The sequence below is a fragment of the Microcebus murinus genome, chromosome 6 (assembly GCF_040939455.1).
Source record: "Microcebus murinus isolate Inina chromosome 6, M.murinus_Inina_mat1.0, whole genome shotgun sequence".
NCBI lineage: Eukaryota > Metazoa > Chordata > Mammalia > Primates > Cheirogaleidae > Microcebus > Microcebus murinus.
In genome coordinates, this window is record NC_134109.1 from 64,841,635 (window position 1) to 64,866,764 (window position 25,130).

A 25,130-nucleotide genomic window follows, 5' to 3' on the forward strand; every position below is an offset into this window, starting at 1 on the left:
CTATCTCAACGCTGTCATTTACCTTTCAAGGATCATAGAATTTTTGCTTTTAACACATTCCCTTGAGTACCTACATGTTTTCATTATAAACCAGTAGTTGAGAAAACATGTCAGACGCTAAATTCAAAATCTACCATGCAGGAAACATGGGGAAATATAACAACTGTTTTGGAAAAAAAAGTCTTGAAGTCAACTTACATAAAATCTTAAATGATTTGCCAATGAATTTTAATTAGCATTTATATTATACACAACTTCTAATGCTAAATAATTTTTTCTTAATTACTTTCTATAATATTGGAATTATTCTTACCAAAATGCATAAAACCTTAAACTAAAATACCTATGCTCTATAATATAAAAATTTAATGACAAAAATAGAAGTTAGTAATACTGATTTATGATATGGAACAAAAGGAATTAAATAGTTTAAAGTCTAGAGCACTTAAACCCTTTGAATACTTAATATATGAAATCTATATAGAACATGAAGTAATCAAGGGAATAATTTCTTATATGAATATTCAACAATTTGTATGTCCAAGTAGAAAAAAAACTTAGAAATTCTTTAACAGGATCACATTAACAGAAGTAGATAAAAATGAAAATTTTAGGATAATTCTGTAAAGGTTAAAAAACTTGACTTGTTTTCTCAGTAAATGCTTCCACATCCTCATCAATCAATTATTATTCTTAAATATCAAAAAATTATTTACATAATATAAACAATATAGTCAATAAAAAGCTATATACAAACATAAATAATATAAGATGACTGAGATTATAATGCATAATACTGAAAATATTTCATCATAGTTTTTATATGACTATATACTTAATAATATATTTCAGCTTAATATAATAAAATAATATAATTCCATTTTCTTTTTACAATGTATATTTGCAAACATTTTCCTTCACAGAATTGTTTAATTAAATAATATGTATTTCTAATTAAAGAACAACATAGTTGGAGACATCATTTTTCAATATTTATTTATTTAAAAAAGGCTAAAGTTGGTTAGGCTAGCATATAAACTAAAATTATGATGTTATTTTGAACTCTCTAACCTCCTTTAATTTGCAAACAGGTTATTTATTATATGACAAATTATAAAGTGCACTAAAAAGCAGTTGGAAAACAAGTATTTCATATAAGAATTATTAATTAGTGTTACAACCACTAAAAACAGAAGTATGTACATGAATATATAATCATCTAAGGAATGTTAGGGTCTTCAATTTCACATAATAACTAAAATGGTCACTTCAGAATGCATCTAAATATGTATCAAAAAATTGTTATATTAAATATGGCTAATAAAAGTATACTTTGATCTCTAATAAAAATATCAAAGTAAAAAGCCAATTTCATGTATGTATATTATGAGAAAACAATTAACATACTGATTTCTTACAGAATAGTATCAATATAATTGAAAATACTCTCAGTGGAAAGGAAACCATTAATATACACAGCCAGTCTCCAACAGATCATTTGTATTACTAACATGTGTTGTGTAGAGTGTTATTTGTTATCAATTTAAATTTGTTAGGTAAAGTGTAAAATAAGCAGGAAATTTAGATCTATTTCCTTAACCGTGATGAGTTAAACATCATCATGAGAACAATGAAAATCTTTTCATTTGGGACGACCCCAAGAATCCATGTACTGAATCGGTTTAAATACAGGAAACTCTCTCATCAGTAAAGTAGAACTTTAGAAAAAGCATATTTTGGAGTATCATAGCAAAGCTTACACTGTGTGTAAAGTTTCACATCACAGCAATTCTTCATAGAGAAAAATCTTAAATCTAAGATTGTCAATCCACTTCTTTTTGAGTGTTATAGTCACTTAGAAATAGCAGTTAACAATGAAAAAAAATCTCTTAAAAGCATTAACTTTTATACTTCATTCCAACAAAACAATTCTCTATTTACTTATTTTACAGTTAATCTCCATGTTAAATCTGAAAGTGTGCTCTCAATAACAACTATAATAAAAGAATGTTGGGATAATGACACAAGATGATAAAAGCAAGGAAAATGCTCATTTGAGGATATAATCTCTTTCACATATATGAGCTTTAAGTAGAAATGAAGTAGAATAAATGCTTCACAAAAGGTTACCCAGAGAATTCCTATAGAACAAAAACTTATCAAAAGATAGTAGAGCAGTGGGGCCCCATGTCTAGTGCTGGTATACCCCAGCCACTCAGGAGGCTGAGGCAGGAGGATCATTTGAGCCCAGTCATTGGAGGCTACAGTGAGCTATGATTGGCCACTCTAGCCTGGGCGACACAGTTAGACTCCATCCTTTTAAAAAAAAATGGTGTTAGAAAGCCATCCTCAATTACGATCCCTGTTGACAAAGACTTTCTAATATGAGATTTATTGCTCTATAAAATTATGTGTAAGTTAATTTGTAGATAAGAGCTGAGAAGAGTCATAAAATTTAGTTTTGTTAGTGAGTGTTTGGTTGGTTGGTAAGATAATGCTATGTATTTAGCAAATTCATTTCTTTCCCCTCCTAAATATACAACTAAATTACTATCTCAAACCTCCCTTAGGGAGGTTAGGCTGGGCCTTGTGACTGACTTCAGGACAATGGAATTAAGGAGCTATCAAGCAGAATCTCCAATAAGCTTCCTTTCCTCCCTACCCAATGCAGAGCACCCAGTGGAAGGCTCCAAGACCCTAAAAATGGCAGTTACTCCCAGGTCCCTGAATGACTGAATAAGACTAAATGGAACAAAAATTCACCCTGACTCTCCACCTGATTTACACTGGAATATGACATGAGAGAATAATAAATCTTGACAATATTAAGCCACCGAGATTTGGGAGAAGCTATAATATTCATTGATTAATTTGTCTATTCCTTAAATATTATGAATAAGGAATTATAAGAGATAACAATAAAATCTGGGACTTTAGAGGAGAGCAAAGGTGATAATTGTATTGGATGTTAATATTAGAGTAAGAGTAGTAGTATATGATCTCAAGTATTCTGGAATTGGTTCCAGTCAATGTTTTGCTTCCCCAATCATATCCTGAATCTGTCATCTTATTATGATAATACTATTATCACTCCTAATGAAAAATGTTAAAGCAAAATTATTTTCCATTCATGTCTTACCATACTCTGGGCATAGTGCTAAGAACCTTAAGTGAAATATCTCATTTAATTTTGAAGTGATCCTATGAGGGAGTTGTAATAATAAACTTGTTGTACAGAGGAAATTGATTATAAAAATAAAGATGATCTCACAGCTAATTAGTGAATCCAGAATTCAAAAGGTCCTTTTGATTCTAGGGCTATTCTTTTAATGTAAAACATTGCACTGTGGATAATATTTGACCCCAAGAAATTATTGTTTAAACAATGGTAATTTACTTCAACTACTTTCCTGGCTGTGTAGCTGTATGTTCATTTTTTACGTTACAGAAAAGGCTTACAGGAAGGACTGAACTTGGCAAATATATAATAATCCTGGATTTGCCCCTCATACTGGAAACCTTACACCTTGATTTTATCAATATGCAAAAAAAATTATTCTTCTATCAAAGGTAGATACACTGTAAAGAAATCACTAAAGTTTTGACACAGAAATCAAGTTATTTATTTATGACAAATAAATAAGGAAAACCTCACTGAAGGCCTGGAACATTGCTCATTTAATAGTAACTACCATTATAAAAAGTATGCTTGAAATTTGTGTGATTAGCTTTATTTTCTAAGAGCAGAGCTATTTTGAAAGCCAAATAATAATCAGAATATTACTTGAAAATCATAGATTCAGAATGAAGATTTCTCATGGATAGAATGTTTAACAGCATCAACTTTAAATAGCCTGATCTCATTCACAACAGTAATGGCCTTGTCATTGAGACTAAAGTCCAATGGAATGAAGCCTCCTCCCTCATCTCTGAACCATATTTGAATAAGGTTTTTTCCTCCCCTGCTTCTGACTTTTGTCCGCTTTCATGCCTGAAAGTCTTTCCATGGATATGTTAATACCTTATATTAGTTTAAGTCAAACCCTGATGCACAGGAATTAATTTGTTCTTTTAAAAAACATTGCACATGTTTGTGCTGAGCTGTTTTGTTTAGATCTTGAAGTTTAACAATCAAAGGACAATCTCATCTTATGCCCTTTATTTCAAATTTCTTGTTGGTGCCTCTCTCAGGATAATCTGTAAGAACCAACAGGAACTGAAAAAATTAATTCCAGGATAAAATAATGCAAGCTGAAAAATCCTGGCTATTTATGAGAAGTGAGTGAGGATAATAACAGCTGTTCTCTCTTTCTTTCACTTAAGGTAGAAGCAGAATATCCACAGGATTCAGTTAATCATCATAACACACATCTTGACTGGTGAGGCAAAGCTTTCCAAATTCCTCCTACAAGAGTATCATGTCTCTATAATGGTACAAAACCCCATACTATGCAAAGAACTGCTGGACTCAAAAGAGGTGTGGCCCAGAATAACTACAAGCTGTTATACAGAGTCAGGGGAAGATGGTGCTACACCAGTTGCACCCCATCAATGAAGAAAGCTAAGTTTTTTCAAGCTTAATGCTGCCACAGTGCCGTGCACTTTGAGAGCAAAGAGAGATAGTAAATACAATAATAAGGCTAATAAATCCATCAAGGTTCTTTAAAAATGGAATGATTCAGTCAGAAACCATTTTTATTCCTTTATTATTATTTCTTCTTTATCTGTGTAGTGAGAGGATAGAAAAATGACCAAGAATTCAGATATAGAAGAGATCTGGATGAACTTAAAAACCTATCTAGTAGTTTAGAGTCTGGAAGATAACTGTAGCAAGAAGTATTTTTAAAAATGCTGAAGCAACTTTCTCTGGAGACACATCATGAGCACTGCAGCAAGTGTTGTTCTCCCCAAATGCCTTTCTGCCTGGATCCAGCTACTTTTCCTTGAGTTGGAGAACTCATACTTGAAAACCTCTGATTGATAATGGCATAGCAATAATCCTTTGATTCGATGTGGATGGTCATGTCAGCCTTCATTGTATTGACCAATGAAAAACCTCTGAAAATAATAACACAAACAGGACAAGGAAATAATATGATCAGTACAGGAAAGACAAAATTTCTTAATTAAAAAATAGATTAAAAAGAGATTACACATAATTTTTAAAGCATATTAATACTGTGTAATTTTTAAATTGTTATAGTGTTTTACTATGTTAAGTTTACCAAATTTTATTTTTATTAGAATTAATTTAATTGGTAATAAAATGAAGGAAATTCCATTAAAATAAGCATTGTCTATGGCATCACTATAAAAATTCAGTAAAATCTCAATATTCTATCTATTTAATTAAGCAAAAAAAAGAAATAACTCACATGTGAACAATTGAGCATATGCAAAGTTACCCCCAAAATATGATTAAAGAAATAAAAAAACTGTTTAAATGCCAAGTGATTTTTGAAAAAAAAAATTGTTACAGATCATAAAAATCTAACTGTCTACCCTGTTCAATTTTTAGCAATTATAAAAGATAAGACACGGCAAACCAAACTCAGCAACAATCCTATGGTTTCACTTGATTCTGCTTAATAACAGTTTCTTACAATCAGCAACAAGGTGAACATTTTAATGGAGAGAAATCAGAAGAAAAATAAAATTCTAAAAGAAAAAAATATATATGTATTACAAATGAAAAAAATGAACAGATGTCTAACAAAAGACATGAAATAAGAGATAATTGTTATTTGACAAAAGTAATAAATGAAAGAAAAATCAGAGAGGAATGAAAACTTTATTATGTCTCCACTACTAGTAAACAATAGCTTAGGGTACTTGTTTAAAAGCTGTACTTTTGGACAATGACTTTTGGTTAGTGGTTTTTCAAACACTATAACTTAATAGTATAAGTATGATAAATAATGGAACATTAAACTTTTCCTAAGACTCTTAAAAATTACTTTCAAGAAAGAATCTCAAGCTGGATTACAATGGTGGTGGAAGCTTCCATTTTAGAGAACAACTTGTTAGTCCTATGTAATTATATTCTAGGAAAAAGATTTGAATTTCAAGTCCTAAAAAGTCATTATTATGAGACTCAACCTTGTCATGTAACTGTGAATTTTATCAGGGTTTTCTTTTCTAAAAATAGGAAATCAAAAGGAATAAAGTTACAATCTTTTCTTGAAATTTATGGGAAACATAGTGTCTGTAGTTCATTATTTTGGTGAGACACTCAGTTTGCCTTCTCTATAGCTATTAAATGTAGTAATACACAAAGATAAAGACACATTTAAGCTTTCACATTTTTCAATTAGAAAAATGTAGATCCCATAAATTACCTGTTTCATAGGTACTGTTTCATAGGTAGCACCTGTATTGCTGCCACACATCTGCGGAAGCACAGTATCAGCCAACTGTTAATCAAGGATCACTTCCCTTCAAAGTGACTGATGATACACTGTTAAAATAGCTATAAAAATAACTTCTTCGAAAAGGTGCTTCAGAGTTTTCAGACACATCTTACCAGACCTGCTAGCTTAATGCAAGTTTGAAAGTTAATTTCTCATTAATATTTAAAGAATGGCATCAGAACAAAATTTAAATGATCCATTATATTTTTAGAAATAAAATATTATTGGCATTATTTTCATTTCCATTACATGAAATCATAATGTCCAAGATTGGCTTTTAAAACTGTTAATGAGTCCTGGCAATGTGAAAAAGATATGGATTAGGTAGATGTAATGAGATATGATTAAAGCATACAGGCACTGAAGGGTGTTGGAGAAATTCTATTCAGAAAGAGTATAATTAGTGTCTGATAAAAGTACTTAGTAGATAAGATTTTTGAAGAAGAAAGGTTAAGATAAACACATACTTTATGACAAACCTGCTTAATTTTTCCCCTTTGCTTCTCTTGCATACTCAATATTATGTTGAAGTTTCATACATAATGTTTGTCGAATATTTGATGCAATTCTACCAGACAATTAGAGTGTTTTAATTGCCAAACACAGAGAGCAGAAAATGTGTTGAAACATCTTATTCCATTTTCAGTGTACATTTCTTTGTTGATTTATGTAATGTAGCTAATAATATGCAACCTACCCAGGTTTTAAACAAACAAATGAACTTCTAAAAAGCAAGCTTTCTATAAGTTGCTAAGCAACTCCAAAGGCACATTTTATTAATTTAATAAATAAAATTTAGATGACAAATCCTTAAGGAAGATTTCTAACTCTATTTAATAAAAAGTAGAAAATCCAAGCAGGTACCCTTCTGATTTTCCTGTTTCTAAGGCCTCAGGGATAGGCAGAGTATTGCCATTTTCAGATTTATGTTTGTTTCACTAAACAAAAAATTTCCTCAATTAAAGTTGTTACTGCAATATAAATTAGGACTTGGGACACATAGTGTAGCTCTCTAGAGTTAGAGCTCATGATCATCCCCATAACTGAAGGTTTTGCAACCTCAGAACTATTAACATTTTGGACAGGGTAATTTGTTGTTGTGGGGGACTATCCTGGGATTGTTCAGCAACATTCCTGGCCTCCACCTACTAGATACCAGTAGTGACTCAACAGTTGCTATAACTAAAAATGTCTCCAAACATTGCCAAATGTCCCCTAGGGGAGGTAAGGGACGAAATCGCCTCAAGTTGAGAACCACTGCAACTGAATAATGGATAGATATGCTAAATGTAAAAAAAAAAATCTTGAGCTTAACTGGTGATGAAGATATTTTGAGGTTAGACACCATCTTTAAATGTCTAACATCTATCACTACCATTAGTGAAGAATAAGGGAGTAGTACTGATTCCAGTGGTACTGTGGCTCTTGTTAGATTCAAGATTCAGTCTTCATTTCATCATTTCAATGTAATTTCCATCATATAAAAACTGGGGAAAAGTAGCCTAATAATAACTCTGACTGTTGCCCTTCTCTAGCAGTATCACATTCCAGAACTGCACAAAAATCTTTTCTCCTACTCTTTCTCCCTCAATTTTCTCTATGTTCAGTAGTTGGCTATAATCATTTTCAAAATAAAACTCAATTTTAATCATAACATCCTCAGCTCACAGGGCCACCATAAGTCTCTATCACCTCTACTGCCAAATACAAACTCCTCTGCAAGGTCTTTAACTTTTCCTACAATTTACCAGCAAATTCCATTTCATCAAACACTTTCTCATCTTCATTTATGACACCTTTACCCCCTCACACACAAACAGATTGCATATTTCAACCTTCATATGCAACATATAAAGGACAAATTAATTTCTTCCATGAAAGTTTTCCTAATTATTACTTCCTTTACTTCTTATCAGTATCATATTTCTGTTATAAGAATGATACAACTACAATTAATGTGAGGCAATGAAGACACTTACTGAATATCTTCAAAATGCCAGACACCAAATATTGCTTAGTAGCTGTTTCTATCAATTTACATTTCATTATTTATGCCCAACTAGATTGTAAGTTCCCAGAGGATAGGAATAGGTCTTATTTGCATCCCTCTGGCACCCCTTAATAATGATGTTAATAAATATACTTTACATTTGATTTGTAATTATAACCTTTCAAATTACTTTCATGATTACTACCTCATTGGCTTGATATCTTCAGTTGTTTTACAGTCAATGAAAGTGAGACATTAAATATTCTAAGGAATAGTTTATGGGTTATACAATTGGTGCTCCATAGAATATGCATTAGATATATGCTGACTGACTGAATTTGGTCTCACAACTTCACAACTCTCAAGATTTCTCTCCTTGGGACAAAAAAGTTCTTATGGTATTTAAAAACAAAAGTTACTGTGGAGAACAAATGCTGCTGAATGACGCAGAAGATATAACATAGGAGTGAATTAAGGAACAACGGTTAAACTATAATATAGCAGCAGGAAAGACAAAAGAGAAATCTTAGTCTTTGCCTCAAATTCACTGCAAGAATTTGAATTTATTTCATAAGGCCTTGACCTCTTACCAGAGGAAGTAAAACTGTTTTAAAAACAAAATGGAAAGGAGAAGTCTAACAGAAGGGCTGATAAACCCCAAAATCTAAAAATCACAGCATCTTGCCTCATATATGAGGATGACAGAGATAATTTCTTCAACAATTCTTAAGGATCCCCCTCACCTGTTTGGGAGAGTCTCTAAATGAATAACACCTTAGGGCCACTAAAAACCATTTATGTAACAACCTCTCAACTAAATTCAGCAAAAAGCAGAAGTCAGAGGATGTGAGGACATCCACTACCCCCTCAAGTACCATATGCCTAAAGAAGCAATATCATTTATCCTGTAAGACATTAAACATTTTTTGCATGCCTTCTAAGTGCAGGCACTAGCCTAGACCCTAGAGGAAAACAAAGAGGCCCAAACCTCAGCTGCTGGTGTGAATTTGTGCAGGGAATTCAGAAAGGGGCAGCTGATCTGAAAAGCCAAAAAAGACTTGTCTTCAACCGGCCTTTTCTCTCCATCTCTAGCCCTCTGGATCTCCAAGTTAAAGGAAGTGAAGAAATTAAAGGAAATTCGAAATGAAGACAAATGAAGGTAACAAATTAAGATCCCACTAGCCACCTGGAAGATACAGAAAACACCTCCCTACGCTATCCCTCATCCACGTGACCGGGCGGAAGTGCAACAGAGGACATGGGCCGGAAATGCAGCGCCCGGCGCGAGGTGGGGCGGGTCGCCGACAGCCGGAGACAGAGACCGGAAGTGCGAGGTCTCCAGTGCGCGGGAGAAAAGTCCCTGGGCAGGGCGTGACTCTAGAGCCCAGGCCGCACGAGGCGTCCCAGGGTTTTGAAGGCCCCACCACACCACAGCAGACTTTTTTGCAAAATAGGAATTTTTGAGCTTTTCGGAAGAGGTTCCTAAGTGTGGCTGTAACCTTGACGCGAGGTTTGTAAGAAAAGGTCCGCGCTGTTCTCCCAGCGTTTCCTCAGGGGAATCTGCCGTCCCTCACGCCGGCCGGGAGGGGAACGGACACCTGCGCCTTGAGCCACGCGGCCGGGGTCGCGGGCTACTGGCCTGCCCGGCTCTTGCCGAGCAGCGCCCCTCCCCGAGGGCTGAAGACTAAAGGGGGAAGCGGGGCGCGGGGCCCCACAGACGTGGTTTCAGTGAGCGGGCACTCGGAGACCCCGGGGCTCTGCTTAGGGCACGGAGAACGTGTCTGAGGGACGGGCTTGCAGTGGCGTTTATGCAGAGGGGGCGCTTTGCTCTCGCCGCCCGCCCTCCCTTCCTCCCTCCCTCAGGCTGGTGCGGGTGGCGGAGAACCGGCCGGGGACGGACTCTGCCTCTGCCTCTGCGGGCGCCGGGCTCGGGAGGCGTTTCGAGAGCGGCCGCGGGGGCGTGCGGGGTGGGTACCCACGGGGCTCTTTTCAAATTAAATAGCATTGTTAAGAATACGGGTTTTTAAAAATCCAGGGTATAGGAAAGAAGATAGGAACTCGGGGTCTGTCTCTGCCTTTCCCCGCTCCGCCCCGAATTAATTCGAAAATTCTCGGCCTTCCCTGCAAATGCGGGAGCTCGAGAAAGGGAGCACTTCTCTGTCCCTCTTTCAATGTCTCTGTCTCCCTCCCTCTCCCCAGGCAGTCGCCCCCGCCCTTACCTTCATCTCACACACTCTACATGCCCATCTCGGGAGTCTTTTACATGTTCCGCAAAACGACCTTAGGAGCCACTTCACTTGTTCTAAGCATTAGGTGACTGACTGACATCAGAACTGGAGGATTTCTTACTGGTCTAAAAATAATTAAAATGCACCATCCTTGTTTTTTCCCAAAGGCACAGGATGGAATGGGTTTGGACTTGTCACTGATGGTCAGTAGATCTTCACAGCATGGTTTGTGAGATCACTGTTAAGCTCTCCCTGACTTCGTCACTGAAAACTCAGTTGTGAGAGGAAATGGCTTTCGAGATGATTTTTCATCATATTAAACTTGACTCCTTCTCACCCTCTATCTCTTTGAATATCCAAAAACGTAATAGAAACTATACATTAATTTCCAAAGGTCTAATGATCCAGAGGAACCCTAACTCTGCTGTCCTGCACTGCCTGCCCCCTACCATCCTGGGACAAGGAAGAAACCCTGGGATCAATAACGGCAGAACTGAGGACCCTAACAACTTCTGATTGTTGAAAGGGGGAGGGAGGATTTGAGAAGAGGAATGGAAAGAAAAAAGAAAAAAAAAAAAACATTTGTGTTCATTTACACATTTCCTGTGCAGAACAAAAAAGTCCCACCATCAGCAAAAGAAGTCTCTTCCTCCAAAATAGCAGCCAAAGAGGGAAAATTAGAATATGCATAAATTCCTTCATTTTCATTCGCACAGAGCACGATTTCCGATTTCCGGCAGATTTGTATTTAAACTGCTCGATTAATTCCAATTTCTGAACAGCATTTTACTTAGCATCTTCCCCAAACTCACCTGAAGAGTATTATTCTTTTCCTCCTACCCTGTTTTGAAGCTTCCCTTTTCCTATTCTCCAACTGCCAGTGAGAATTTTATTGATAAGACTTTATTTTTCCTGTCCATTGTTTTCTTTTTAAAACTGGATTGATGCATTGGACCACACTTTAATGAAAGCTGGATGCTGTCTGTGAAGCCGACTGCAAGTAAGAATCTAGTGGAAAGGATATGTTTTTGAAATGTGTACCTAAAAGAGAACAAAACAAGAGAAGACCAATAGACTTTTACAGATCCTCTCATGTCACAGAAACCTTTCCTGTTCTACCCGGCTCATATCCTTTCACCCTTAGCAACAGCTACAATGCTTGGCCATATCTACCCTCCATGCCCTCCAAACCTGTCCTCTCCTGCTGCCCTTTTAAGAAGCATGATAGACAATCACACAACCCTCTTCTAAGGAATATTACTCTTCATAAATATTTGAAGAGTGTCAGTCCATTCAATTCCCCTACAGCGCAGTACTAAAATATTTTGCTTTGCCACTTGTGCAACAGATCTGGCTGTATCTGCCTTGAAAAATTCTCTCTAAAAATGTTAGTGAGCATCATTTGAATTTCTTTTCTGAAATACCATGTCTTGACTTGGACTTACCTCTCCTGTTTTTGAAACTGTGTGTTTCTTTTACTTAATAGTAGAATGTGAATTTTTAAAGAATGGTATTACTATACCTTGACTTACTGATAAGGTATATAGACCTTAATTCTACCCCTAAATTCATCACTTTTGTATGCCCCAAGACAGAAAGTAACCTTGATTTGCTTCACAGTATAATCAAAGCAGAACTTTCTTTCCATGTTTACAGATCACAAGTAAATCCCAATTATTGGTGGTCCAAAAGTTAGAAATACTAGTATTTGTTTAGCTTTTGGTTTTATAAAAAATAAACATACATATTTGAACCATATGCAGGGTGATGTGTATATATATATATATATATATATGCATAAGCATTTAAATGTCTGGTTAAAGATTTATTAAGATAATGGGATATTGAAACCTATTGATTTTGTTAAATGGGTACATACATTCTATGTGCACATGAGTGCCTGCATGACTTACTACTTTGTGAAATAACTGCTTTTATTGTTTCTTTTTTTTCCAGATATTCCAATTACAAAAGTATTAAACTTAGTTTCTTTAAGTTATGCATCTCTTTTTTGACTCAGAGGTTCTCAGTTATATACTATTAAAACCAAAATATTGGAAAATTAATTCTCAAAAGCCATACTTTGAGAGTGCATGTAATAGGATTGAGGGCCACTTTTACTGGCAATGCTGATTTCATTTTCTTATTGAAACAAATGATAGTTTATTTCTTAATCAAAGGAACAATACAAATAATCACAATAACAGAATATTTTCCTTAAAATACTATTTTAATTGGAATTAAATTTTATATGGAAAGGTTTGGTTTGATTTCAAGTTGCAGAAATGTACTTCCACAAGAGTTGAAATAATAGTTTTTAGTGCAGGGAGAGAACCTGGGGTACCATCGAAGAGTAGATTGATATACAGTTACAGCCAGAGCTGCATTTCTCTCATTGCAGAGTTAGGTGAGATAAGACTGAACATCACCTCAGAATGAAAGCTCCTCATTCTTTGCTGACCTTTAGTGCAATAATATTCTCATGAACTGGAATTTTTTTTCATACTTTTTAAAATGAAAAGACTAGAAAGAAATGAAAAAGAATTGTTCAGCCTCCTGCTGTGAAAGGTGTAGAGATAGATGCCTGGTACTACAGCAGGGAAGTGGGAAGTTGTAGTCCTTTTTTTATTCTTCCCTTTCTCTCTTCACTACTGTTTGCATTTGTGTTATGGATTGTGTATATATGTAAATTTGAAGACAATATCTTTTTAAAGATGTTTTGTAAAAGACAAAACTGGCTATTGATATTTATGTCTTTCTTTTCTATAATTTTTAAGGTATGCAGATCTTGTTTTCTCAAACATTTTTAGGCCTACATTAATTTGCAGGAAAAGCGAACAAAGCAAATACGTTCAGTGGTTACCCTTCCTTGATCCAAAACTGTCCTTGTTGCTATAGCTAAGGTGGTTCTTCTTTAGACCCTAGCTGCTGATCTGCCAAGAAATTTCAATTTCAGTCTCTGTTCTCCTCTACTATAATTGCTCTTCCTATCCTAACCAGTTTTCTTTTCCCCCTACAAATGAATGCAATTATCAAACAATCTGGTTTAACCTCAATGTTTGTCTGATAAATATTGAGTCTAAATCCCTCCCCATCCACTCTTTTCACTTTCTTTCACTTTCTTCTTTTTTTTTTTTTTTTTGAGGGTGGGGAGGAGGGAACCTGGGGTTTCAGAAGATGGAGAGAACATTGAGCTGAGAGGAGAGTTGGATTACTGCAGACACAGGCTCGCTAGCAAAGTCTTTCCAGCCTAGTCCCAGGAATTGGTTGCTGTTCTCTCACCCAGAACAATAAACTTTGGCAAGTTTACAATTCACAGAAACACCTCTGTCTTCTACAGAAATTGTCTTAGCTTTACTTGCTGGACCACCAGTAGTTACTAACCTCTTCAACCTGCTCCTCTCCTTCCACTTCTTCCCCTCACTTCATTGCCTTGTTTACATCTCTCTGTCATCAAAGGAATGAAAAGCATTCATCCTGGGGGGCCTAATCCCTAATTTTTATATCTTGCCTTATGGGCTGAGTTCCTCAGGGCCAGTGATCTCTTTCAACTTACAGGAACCTGCATAACTCTGCCTTTTTTCAAAATCCTCAGCTTTGTGATCATGCTTCTTAAATATGACAACTTGCCCTCTTACCAGCAGAGCTCTAGCCAGAATGTACCTGGTCCTTCTAACCAAGAACCCTTCACACATCTGCTTCTCCTCCTAGTTTCCTTTCTAGATTGATTTATTTGAAAGTGGCATCTGCAGGGTGACTTATCCATAGCAATATGGGGAGTGGGTACAAAAGTACTCAGTGCCATTAAAAAGACCTACCATATTAGACCAAGGGAGTCTCTATTAGGAAACTGGAGGTGGGCTGGAACAGATCATCCATCTAACCATCGAAACAAGAAATCACAGGAATGCCTGACTGCAGCTGTGAAACACAAATTTCAGACTGAAATGGATTCCATCTTCATCCTGTCGGCCAGAGAAATTATTTTAAAATTGTTTCTATTATTATTTGCATTATTATTATTAACAGTTTATTTTGTCATTATTGTTGCAGTTTTTGTTATTTTTGTTGTTATAGCAGTTATTATACCATTCAACAGAAGTTTAGGAAGATTAGTCAGATTAATTAGTTTATTGGTAATTTAAAGCTGAAAACTAGTAATTAAGCCAAAAACTAAAAATGATCAGGGATGATTCATACCAATGTAGGATTTGGGGAGGAAGAAAACCTAAATTTTGGATATAAAATTTGGCAGCTGTGAAATAAATAGGACTTGGGAATCAAAAATATGATAACTGAAATTTTCTTAGTCACTCAACCACTCCCCCTCCCCAAAATTCAGCCAAAATCCTTCTGTGATTTGCTTGGTAGAGGAAAAAGATTCTATTTGTTTTTGTTGACAGAGAACAATGATCCTATGTATATTCTTCATGTGATATGTATTTTCACGTGGTTTCTCTTTGCTCGGGACCATCCAAGCATCTAAGGACACTCCCCTCCAAGTTTACCTCCATCACCTCTTTGCTCTTGTTATGCACCTCTCGGAAGAGGGTGCATCATATAAGACAGGTACACAATTTCATCCCTCTCAGATTCCATGGAATATAAATTCAATAATGCAATTCTCTTCACAACAAGCTCTGCTCTCTTTCAAATATAATTAATGTTTTGATAGTGTAGTTCTTTAACTACATATATACACACAAAAACAGACGCACCCTCTAGCTTTGCTGTTTGTGTATCTAAAGCAGAAATGGATGCAGCTTTTTCAGTGACTCCTAAAATTCCTCAGCTCAGCCCACAGAGAAGAAATCTGTTTAGGTAAAAGACTGTACAGTCTGTTGTGTGCCCCAAAATATTTAAAACAATTTAAAAATTCAAGCTCCTAGTTTTTAATATTCATTTTTGTCAAATTTCTTAAAAAATAAAGGATATTCTGAATTGATATTCTAAATATTCTGATACAGACATTCACTAGATAACAGTCAAAATCAACAAATACATTGTCCAAAATCTCCTGTCTTTTCCAAGTTTGATGATGGAAACAATTTCAGTATCTTCAATTGTATCCAATTGGGGTTAAATTGACACATATAAACAAAAACTAGCAACCATAATAACAATAACAAAAACAATAACATAATAACAATGACTTTAATAAGAAATCGCTTACTCTGTGAAACACCTCATCTGTATGTTTTCAGTGAATTAACTCATTTATTTGCTTTTTTGGTTGTATATAGACACACTCCTATGTAAAATAGATGTTCAGAAAGACAGATACATATATATATAGATAACATATGGCCAATAGGAGTTAGGGGAGCAAATGCTAAGCTTCCACATTCAAGCATACTGTATCTCTAACATTTCATTTCAACAAACTGATTACAATTATAAGAGGACAAATAACCCTGCAGACTCTAAGGTATCATGTTTTCTTTCATATAGAAAATACATAATGTATCACACTTAACACAAATATCAACTTTAGTCCTCTTATGTTGTTACTGAATTGAAGAAGCTAGATTTGTGGAACTAATACACTGACTTCCAAGATCATGGCCATTTTGTTTGACTTGTGAACATATATTAGGTGCTGGGAGGGTAAACATTGTACACATTTTTCCTCTCCACAAAATTTTTAGAGGGAATGTGTAAAAAGCTTTTTAAAATATTTTTTGACGTTTTTAAGTTTTGTGGTATTTAATGTTTGGAATTGTGAAAGAGTATAAAAGAATGAACAAGGAAGGGAGCACATGTGGCTGATCTCAAGTGGATCTTTTTACTAGATGGGAAAGGAAAATATTTCCCCAGTGCAGTTGTGCAAAAAAAGGGGAGGGTGTGATTCATGAAGAGTTCACTTGTAATTTCTGTTATTGTTTTAGATGGTGGCCCATTAGGGTCCCTTTCCCATTACTTTCCTCCAAACTGTTTTCTTTGAAAGCATAACTGTGTGAACTACTCATCACTTCATTCTATAACAGGCTAACACATACACAACATATAGTTAAATTTTTGATAGAAAAAGACCTTACAGGTCTACAGATTCAAACTTAGTACAACACTAAATTACTAATTCGGTTGTGTAGATATAGGTAGCTTGATATTTGCCTCTAGTGAGTTATAAACAAACATATAAAGGTAAGGTTTTTACAATATTGATCAGCAACGATGCGAGAGCTATCAAGAAGTAATTCTCTCTCAGACATTTTATATTTGTTCTGATTTCTTCCTCCATTTTCCTTTCTTTCCATTTATTTTTTCAGACAGACACGACTAATTCTCTGATTCTCAAATGAGGTTTTGTTTGGCTCAGATTAATATTAAAGAAGATCACATACACGGTTGAAAAATATTGTTATTTTTCTTTAATGGGGAAAATTGGACTCCCGCGTGTCAGATCTGTGGATTTCCGAAAGGCAATGGAAATGGTACTGACATCACTTTGCACTTTAACAATCGGATTTGGTCAGGGTACAAGTTGTTTGTTTAACCCGACAGCTCGGTGCACCCCGTCGCACGCTTTGCACACTCATTAAAACGATTATTCACGACCTGTCGAGTGTTTTCGGGTTCATTCACAGGAAAGGCTTGGAGCGAGGGAGAGCAATTCAAATCAACACTGTCCACTACCCCGATGCACGTGAGGAAGAGCTGGTGCGTGCGTAAAAAGACGGAGGGAGGGGTGGGTGAGCACGTCTTAGCTATAAATCCTGTTCATCCGATGCTCTGGAATCTCATATCTCGACAGAATGCCAAGAGTGCTTGGTCCTACAAAGGCCATGTCGCTATGTTACCTTCAAGGGCTTGGCACAAGACAGAAAAAGAAAAAAAAAAAAAAGAATAAAACAAATCAAAAATCTCCCTTCTACTCCTCCTGTCAGCCTTCTGCAAAACTTTAGGTCCCAGGGCTCGCTCACCTTCTGCCTGCAGCCGCCGGGACTCTGCGGCTCCACCCCTCACAGCGCCGACGCTAAGGATAAGTAATTTCAGGAAAACTCGGCAGGGTGAGGAGATTAATTCCTTTTCCACCTCCCAGGGCCCTATCGTTCTCAAAAATAATTTGGTTAATTTTCCTCTTTCTATATTCCATGTAAAGACTGGGAGGAGGGGGGAGGGCGCAAAAGATGAGTAGGACTGTTAACAGTGTTTGATAGATGTATTCCAAACTGTTAACAAGGAAGGATTCATCCTCCTAACCGCGAAGAAAGTCCTCTAAAATGAGAGTTAAATGCCACTCAATAAATGAGGCCATGTTTCTCCTCAATTTTCAAGTCTCCTTTTAATATTTTGTAATGGTGATAAAAGAAGCACAAACTTGAATGCATCACTATCTCCCACTATTGCTCTGTACTTACAAAAGACACATTTTGTGGTCTTTGGTTTTCCTATTTGTTCAAATGAACCCTGATACATAACATTCATGTGAGGTACTGGTTCAAGAGAAATGTCTATCTTCATATGGTATAATCACATATACACAAAATAATAGAATACATGAGTGTATATATGCATTTACTATTTACTTAAGAACTTCAGAATGTCTTGTTAGGCGTAAGTATCCCTGACATAATTTAGAGTTAACAGATGTTTTTAAAACAGATGCCTTATTTCTATATTCAAAAGATTGCTCCTTGATTTTTCATCAACAGCATTTACTAATATCCAATAGCCACCTTATTGTTATGAGAGTAACATACTCATGCCAACAGAAAAAGACAACAAGGCTCATTTATCAGTTTCATTCTATCTAACATCATAAAATCATGTTTTTCTATTTTATTGGAACACATCAATACAACATGTGAAGAAAAGAATGGAAGTTTTCAAGCAGCATGAGGTTTTAATCAGAAACAGATTCCTAATTGCTAAAAAGCAAGTATGAATAAATAATTTCATAAACTCATTGAGTTGCCATGATTCACTATCACGTTTACTTAAAATGGATCTGTCAAGTGTGTTTCACTATCTATATAAGCTCTTTCATTAAAAGCAACCCATGATAATAATCAAGAGGCAGATGCTGAAATATGTAAGTAAATAACTGAAAGCCTATGCATAAATAAACACAAATCAATGTAGTAATAGACAACACAATTGATGTAGGAATGATCGATTTTAGTCTTCCAACCTGCAATCAGAGGTTGTAATGTATAATTAAAAATATATTTTTCAACTCCACTAATACTACTACTACTGGAAAAATAAATAAATAAATAAACAATTCCTGCTGCCAGTTCTACCTGATTCTACTTTATTCTTTCTATTTTTGAGCGGGTGGGAGGAGTACTCTATTTTTTCTAAGAAAGCTTTGCCAAACTTTAAAACTACATCATTAATTATAGAAATTATAAAAGTATCAAATAATAAAATTACTACCTTATTCTTGCTCTGAATTTTTCAACCTTCATCCAGTCTCTAATTATTCATTCAGCACATTATAATAGGAAAAACACATAATAGTGCTCATTATTTTAAAAGATTTTTTCAACTACTATAATACATTTGGGTTTAAAGATTCTTTGGGCCTTTTGTTAAAACAAATAAGATGTCATTTCTCCAATTCAGGATGAAAGCTCTCACACCTATGCCTGCATATGTGAGCAATATGAAACAAGTAAGGGGGGAAACCATCTGCATTATTTTAAAATTGTTTCATATAATGATTGCAAAACAAACTAGTGTCTGACTCAAAGAAATATATATGCTTTGGATTTCTAGAAATTCACATCTAAACTATGTTTCTGATTTTGCAAAAAGTTAAATATTCTTATTCAGAATATGTATCCCTGGAGGGCAGAATTGATTTAGATTAGGAAGCAGGGGTGTGTGATGAGTTTGGGTATTTAGGTTCTGGAGAGTAATGAAAATACAGTGTTCATATTTTTTCTTCATCAACAAAGATGCTTATTTACATTCATTCTTGAATCTAGGCTTCTCAAGCACAAGCTTTTTAAAGAATGTCTTATTTATGAAATTCAGCTACTTCGAAAGTGATTCTTCCTATGTAATATCACTGGCACATAAATATCGATTTTGATTATCTTTATAAATTATATCACCTACATTCCCCTTGATTCTTCTCTTTCCCATCCAGGGCCAAGAATTCAGGGGCAACCAGATCCAAAAGGAAAATATCATCAGTTATTGTTTAGGGCTAATTTAACAGATAATTTAACTTCAAACAACAATGATCAGGTCATTAAATTTCAGAGCAATGAGAAAATGAAAGAACTGAGAGACAACTCTCCCTAACCCCATTACAGTTTTTAGTCTTTCTGCTCAATCAACAGAATAAAAAACGTCTATGGAGGAAGATATGTTTGCACTTTAAACGCACTGATTTAAAGAATGAGACAATAGAAGGAGAGGAAGAGGGGGTATATAACTGAAGAAGACGACCCCAATTCATGGAGTGGTAGCGGTGCAGGAAAATTCGACTTAAGCTGAAAATGAATATGCAAACATGTCTGGTAACTGAATAACCTTTCTTTTTATCATGAATCTCCAAACCCCGAAACGTGCCACATGCTTTCCTCCTATGCGGCTTTTCCACAAGGCCGAAGACAGGGAAAAGAATTATACGTGCTAGGCAACAGGCCACGAAAAACACGTGGAGTATTTTATCTCCTCTCTCACCCTCATAAACATAATTTTGAGAGTTATTTGCCATAATTTTAAATGCCTTTTCTGATCACAATTTCAGAACTTTCTGCCTGCCTCAAGTTTTGATAGAGGACCGGGTGAGGATGGTGTGGAAGCATAGAAATTGAGTCTTAACTTGCAGGGAGGGGAGCGAGAGGGGAGTCGGAAGGGGACCAGCTCTATTCTGTGTCGCCCTTCCCTTCCTGTCCTGTTCCTAAAACTAAGGAGAACGGCCTGAGAATCTCCTGCACACGGGGGTACTCTGCCCACCCGAATCCGTGCCTCCCTCTCGCTAACTTGAGGCCGCTGAGCGCTAAGGGAATTCCTACCCCAAGGCTATCTCTTTTCCCCTCTGCCTTGGACCCGAGGCTTGGTCAGAGAAGCGAAGTGTTGTAGAAAGCGAAAGGGAGGTGGGGTAGCGAGTGGAAAGGAGAAAAGATGTCTATTACAGAGAAAACGGTTTTATCTACTAGCAGGTAAGTGCTGCGATCTGAAATCGCACTGGGTAAACAAAAAGAAACAACTTTCAGAGGGAAAAAGGGGTGGGGGGGAGAGAGCAGAAGACTAAGAAGAAAGGAAAAAGATGGGGAAGCGCGCCAGCCGCGGTTCTGGAGCCACTCTTCCTGGCATCAGTGTGAGCTACCAAGCGCAAAACTCCGCTTGTGCTGGGCAAGAGCGCCCTCACGTTGCTGCTCCCTGCGCAGCGCCAGGCTTCACCCCCTGCGGCAATCCCCGCGCTACGTCCCGAGAGCGCCTCTCCGCCCGGCTGCAGCGCAGCCCGCGCCCTTGCTTCTCTACATTGGTCCATAAACCTAAGAAAACATCGTCGCCTTGTCCCTGCCGCAAAGACTTCAAGCCCCGCCATCGTGCTACCTCTCCGACTTCCCCCAGGAGTCCCCGAGGCGCCGGGAAGGCTACTGCGACGCCGCGGCTAGAGCCCCAAGTTCGCTTCGGCCAAGCCAACCTGTGCCTGGCGCGCGCTCGCAGCCACTCGGGGACAGCCAGGCTCTCGAGTGTACACCGACATCTCCTAAGTGTACATTAAGAATCAATTATTTCCCTGAGATTTCCAAAGCCGGGATCTGGGATATTCCCAGCAGGGACAAAGCAAAGCCCAGAACGGTGCTCATTTCCCTAGTCTTTCGAAGAGGCAGAGGAGAAGCCTCCCACACGCTTAGGGCGCCTCCCTGGCCCGGGAGCAGCAAAGCTAAATCCGGCGGGGACCCTCGCCTGACCCAGGCCAAGGAGCTGGGGGCCGAGGGCCAGTTCTGCAGTAGGTTGGCAACGTTAGTGTAGAAATAAGGAGAGGAGGGGCGATCAAAATAAAAACAAAACAAAACAACTTTGGAGAGAGGCAAGTTCTTGGCTCTGGAGCAAAGAACTTTAACTCAAAATGCGGAGAGCCAATAACCCCGGGTTTGAACGTTAACTCCCATAGTTCCTACAGCAGCCTTAAGACTCAAGAAATCCTATTTCCACGCAATGAGTCACTTTACACTTTAGGACCTATTTCAGAGTCCCGCTATCTCTTCTCCATATTAATTCGTCTCGTTTTCTCTCCACGCTCCTTTGCCGCGTCTACACTCTCTTTACCTAGGGACGCACAGTGATTTCTGTCAACGTGGAAAAATCATGCATTCTTCCAGCTATGTCTGTTGGTAGCACGCCTACTAAGGAACATTTTCCAAGAAGAGACAAACACTTAAGCCCAGGACCCCAAGGTCGCGGTTTAAAGCACAGTCAAAAGAGTCAGTCACACACAATCCCCACCCCAACCCACGCCCATCCCCTCCGAAAAGCACTTTCACTTACCGGTGTTGGGATAAGAGTGCTCAAAATGTCCTCAAGTTCTTTTCCTCGGCATCTTTCGGACACCTCAGGCAGAATCTTGGGTGGAGGGAAAAAAACAGGTAGATATCGGGAGGGAGAAAAGAGATACCAAACACAACACTACATCATATATTCGCCAGCCCAGAGCCCCCTTGGCCTACACCTTCAGGACAAGGTCCCCAAGATCTGCCCGTTAGGGTGTGCGGAAAGGGTCGGTTTGGTGGCTGAAAACTAAAAGGTGGATTATTTTAACTGCCAGTGGTTGGGGGAGAAGGGACCCTGGAGGGAGAGTAGAGAAGGGGAATTATTGGGACAGGAAAAAGAAAGCCTTTGGGGGGCGGGGGGGGAAGCACGCAAAAGAAAATCAGAATGAAGTATTAACTAGGAAAGGTCGCTAGCGCCTTTTAACTCTTACAGGTAGGTTGCTCTTAGGAAGAATGCAGAATGTGTGCGCGAAAAGAGGGAATCTGGATGACCCCTATTCTTTCCACATCTACAGGATCTGGCCTCAAGTCCAGAAATAAAGAAGGGGGGATTTTATTCAAGGTTTACCTACCCTGCTTGTTGGAATGGCTGCGCGGATTCCCATGTTGGAGAGTTCCATCTGTCTGGCAGAAGCTGGAGTGGCGTTGGGGGCAGGTTATCTAGTGAAGTAGGAATGTACAGGAACCCCGCCCTCTAGGCACAGTTACACAACCCCAGCAACCCGTCTCAGCCAGCTCTAAAACCTCTAATGATCTTCACCTTCACCCTTTGTTAGCCTAATTCTCCAACAGGCTTTTAGTCTCAAACACAACCAGCCACTTCAGCTATTCATAAAATTAATTTCTCAAAAGCAAAATTTTTCAATGCATGCAAATTCCTCAACAATGTAGAAAATACACTTTTTAGAAACCACATTTATATAGCGTTCTAAATATATTGAGTTTATCCACCTATTTGGATGAAATATGCACCAACTTAAATATATATATTTAAATCAATACACTGCAAAACTAATTTTTTTGCCTCTCTGCCCTTGATTTTTATGCAAGTCATAGAAACCACATGAAGGCTTTCATGAACATAAGGATATTTGTATTAAATCTTGTTAGTTCTAGAGTTTATATCCACTTGGTTCCCAATTTTGTAACAGAAGAAACATATTTGGAAGAATCCTTCCACTGCTCTAGTTTAATCACATCATTTTCTCAGTGTTTTATATATTAATGTTTGTATTAACTTTATACCAGACAAATTCAAGTAAAAATACTTTAAAGCTGGAAATAAACTTTAATTTGGGATTTCAAGTTTTAAGTTGTGATCACTTTCAGTTCCAGAATTGCAAAAAGAACAACAGCTTCATCTCATTAAAAACAATTCTAAGTATGAAAGAAAAAAATCTTCAAAAGTTTTGAAGTTTTTCTGGCATGAGTTAATTTTAACTGGCAAAGGTTAGTGACGACAAATAACACACCATTACAACCAGTTTTATGCAAAAATGTATTAAAGGCCATGCCAGACTGTCATGCGTTTTTTGAGAAGATAACTTGAGGAATGATAGGATAGATCAAGGTAAATAAAATGTTCATATTGGGCTTCAGGAGGCCTTTCCAAACTTATCTCTCTGTGTATCTCCCTTCATTTCTAGAATGCCTAATAAACAAACTTCTCACCATATCCATTATATATGTAACTTGAACATGTGTTCAAGCAGAACTTCAATGCCAGTACTTAGTTTTTATGAACTCTGAGAAGTTGATTTAACTCTAGACTTCAAAGTACAAAGTTTGCCATTGAAATTCTATTTCTCTATCATCCAAGTAAACACTTATAATCATGAATAAGTATAGTTATTTAATGTGTCCAGAAAAAAATACTTATGCAGGAAATCTTTCTTCTGTATCTACATACCTTTACCTCAGTATAAGAATTCAACTTTCTTTTTAACTTTTGGTAGGCAAAATACTATCTTTCTCCTGTGTTAATTCATTCTACAAATAAAAGCCATGGCAAAAGCAAATAATAAATCATCACCTTTCCTCAGCTTAAACACATGCCTTTCTTTGAGCTATTTTGGTTCACAAACATGTAATGGGGATTTCCTTTGCTTAACCTCATTCACTTGGATTCTATTATCATTTTTAATATCAGCCATGAATTTGGCTTTTATAACCATAATTTGTAAAATTTTCTTTTATGTTTCATTCTGAAGAATTGTTAAATTCCAAGAAAACTTGGACCTCTGGTGAAACTCTTCTCATACTAAGAAAATAAAATCAAGTCTGGTTGCTTAAAGGAGATAATTAAACTAGCTGTCTTGGTCTATTTTTGTCCATTCCCCATTTGTGTATATTTGGTTCCAGCTCTTTTAATTTTCCTGGCCCTTATATTTCTGTCATTCTTAGGTGTCTCTGTATCTCTCTCCATCTTTCTATCTCTATCTCTCCGCTTCTTTCATTCATTCTTTTTGGTGGTAGGTGATCTTTTTGTTCAGCACAAAAATATCTCTCTTTCTCTCTCTCTCTCTCTCTCTCCCCCTTTCCCTCTCCCTCCCTCTGCCTCTTCACCCACCCCCTATTTTCTAATATTAACTATACCACATTTCAATTTCAAATCTATTTCAGTCAGTTCGCTTCTCCCCTAGGCTTTTTTCTTTTTTCCTGAGCAACTCTCTAAGTGTTTGCCGATAACATCTTAGGGACAGATTATTTTTCATTGGGCCCATTGTAAGAAGTAGCCAGCTTATTGCATTACTGCAGAACACATTTCAGACTATACAATTGTAACAAATGAACAACTTGTCCTCCACAGACTCACCACAGGATCCAATTAGTTACTAAATCTTTACTCAGGTTTTCTAATTATTTTCTGAAATTATACAATTGGGCTGCCTGAAACAATTCAAAAAATGTCTTCATTTTTTTCACATATATATGCATATACAGTATACGCATACATATGCATATTGCAAGTTAAAACAAAATTATGACTCAATGTAAGCAAAAGGAACAAATCTTTTGATTAAATCATACACACATTTTA

The 25,130-nt window shown here is 36.8% G+C and overlaps 1 long non-coding RNA gene across 4 annotated transcripts; it reads right to left on the reverse strand.

Moving 5' to 3' along the window:
* Nucleotides 1–885: 885 nt before the first annotated feature.
* LOC142871484 (uncharacterized) lies at nucleotides 886–24,612 on the reverse strand. Of its 4 annotated transcripts, XR_012919741.1 has the most exons (5): nucleotides 22,663–24,612; nucleotides 22,089–22,163; nucleotides 14,447–14,593; nucleotides 11,441–11,669; nucleotides 891–5,058 (listed from the first exon to the last, which is right to left on the reverse strand). It is a non-coding gene; the product is annotated as an uncharacterized LOC142871484 (long non-coding RNA). The 4 variants fall into 4 exon arrangements; XR_012919739.1 differs by having other exon boundaries at nucleotides 886–5,058; nucleotides 11,441–14,593; XR_012919740.1 differs by lacking the exon at nucleotides 11,441–11,669 and having other exon boundaries at nucleotides 892–5,058.
* Between the last annotated feature and the right edge of the window lie 518 nt (nucleotides 24,613–25,130).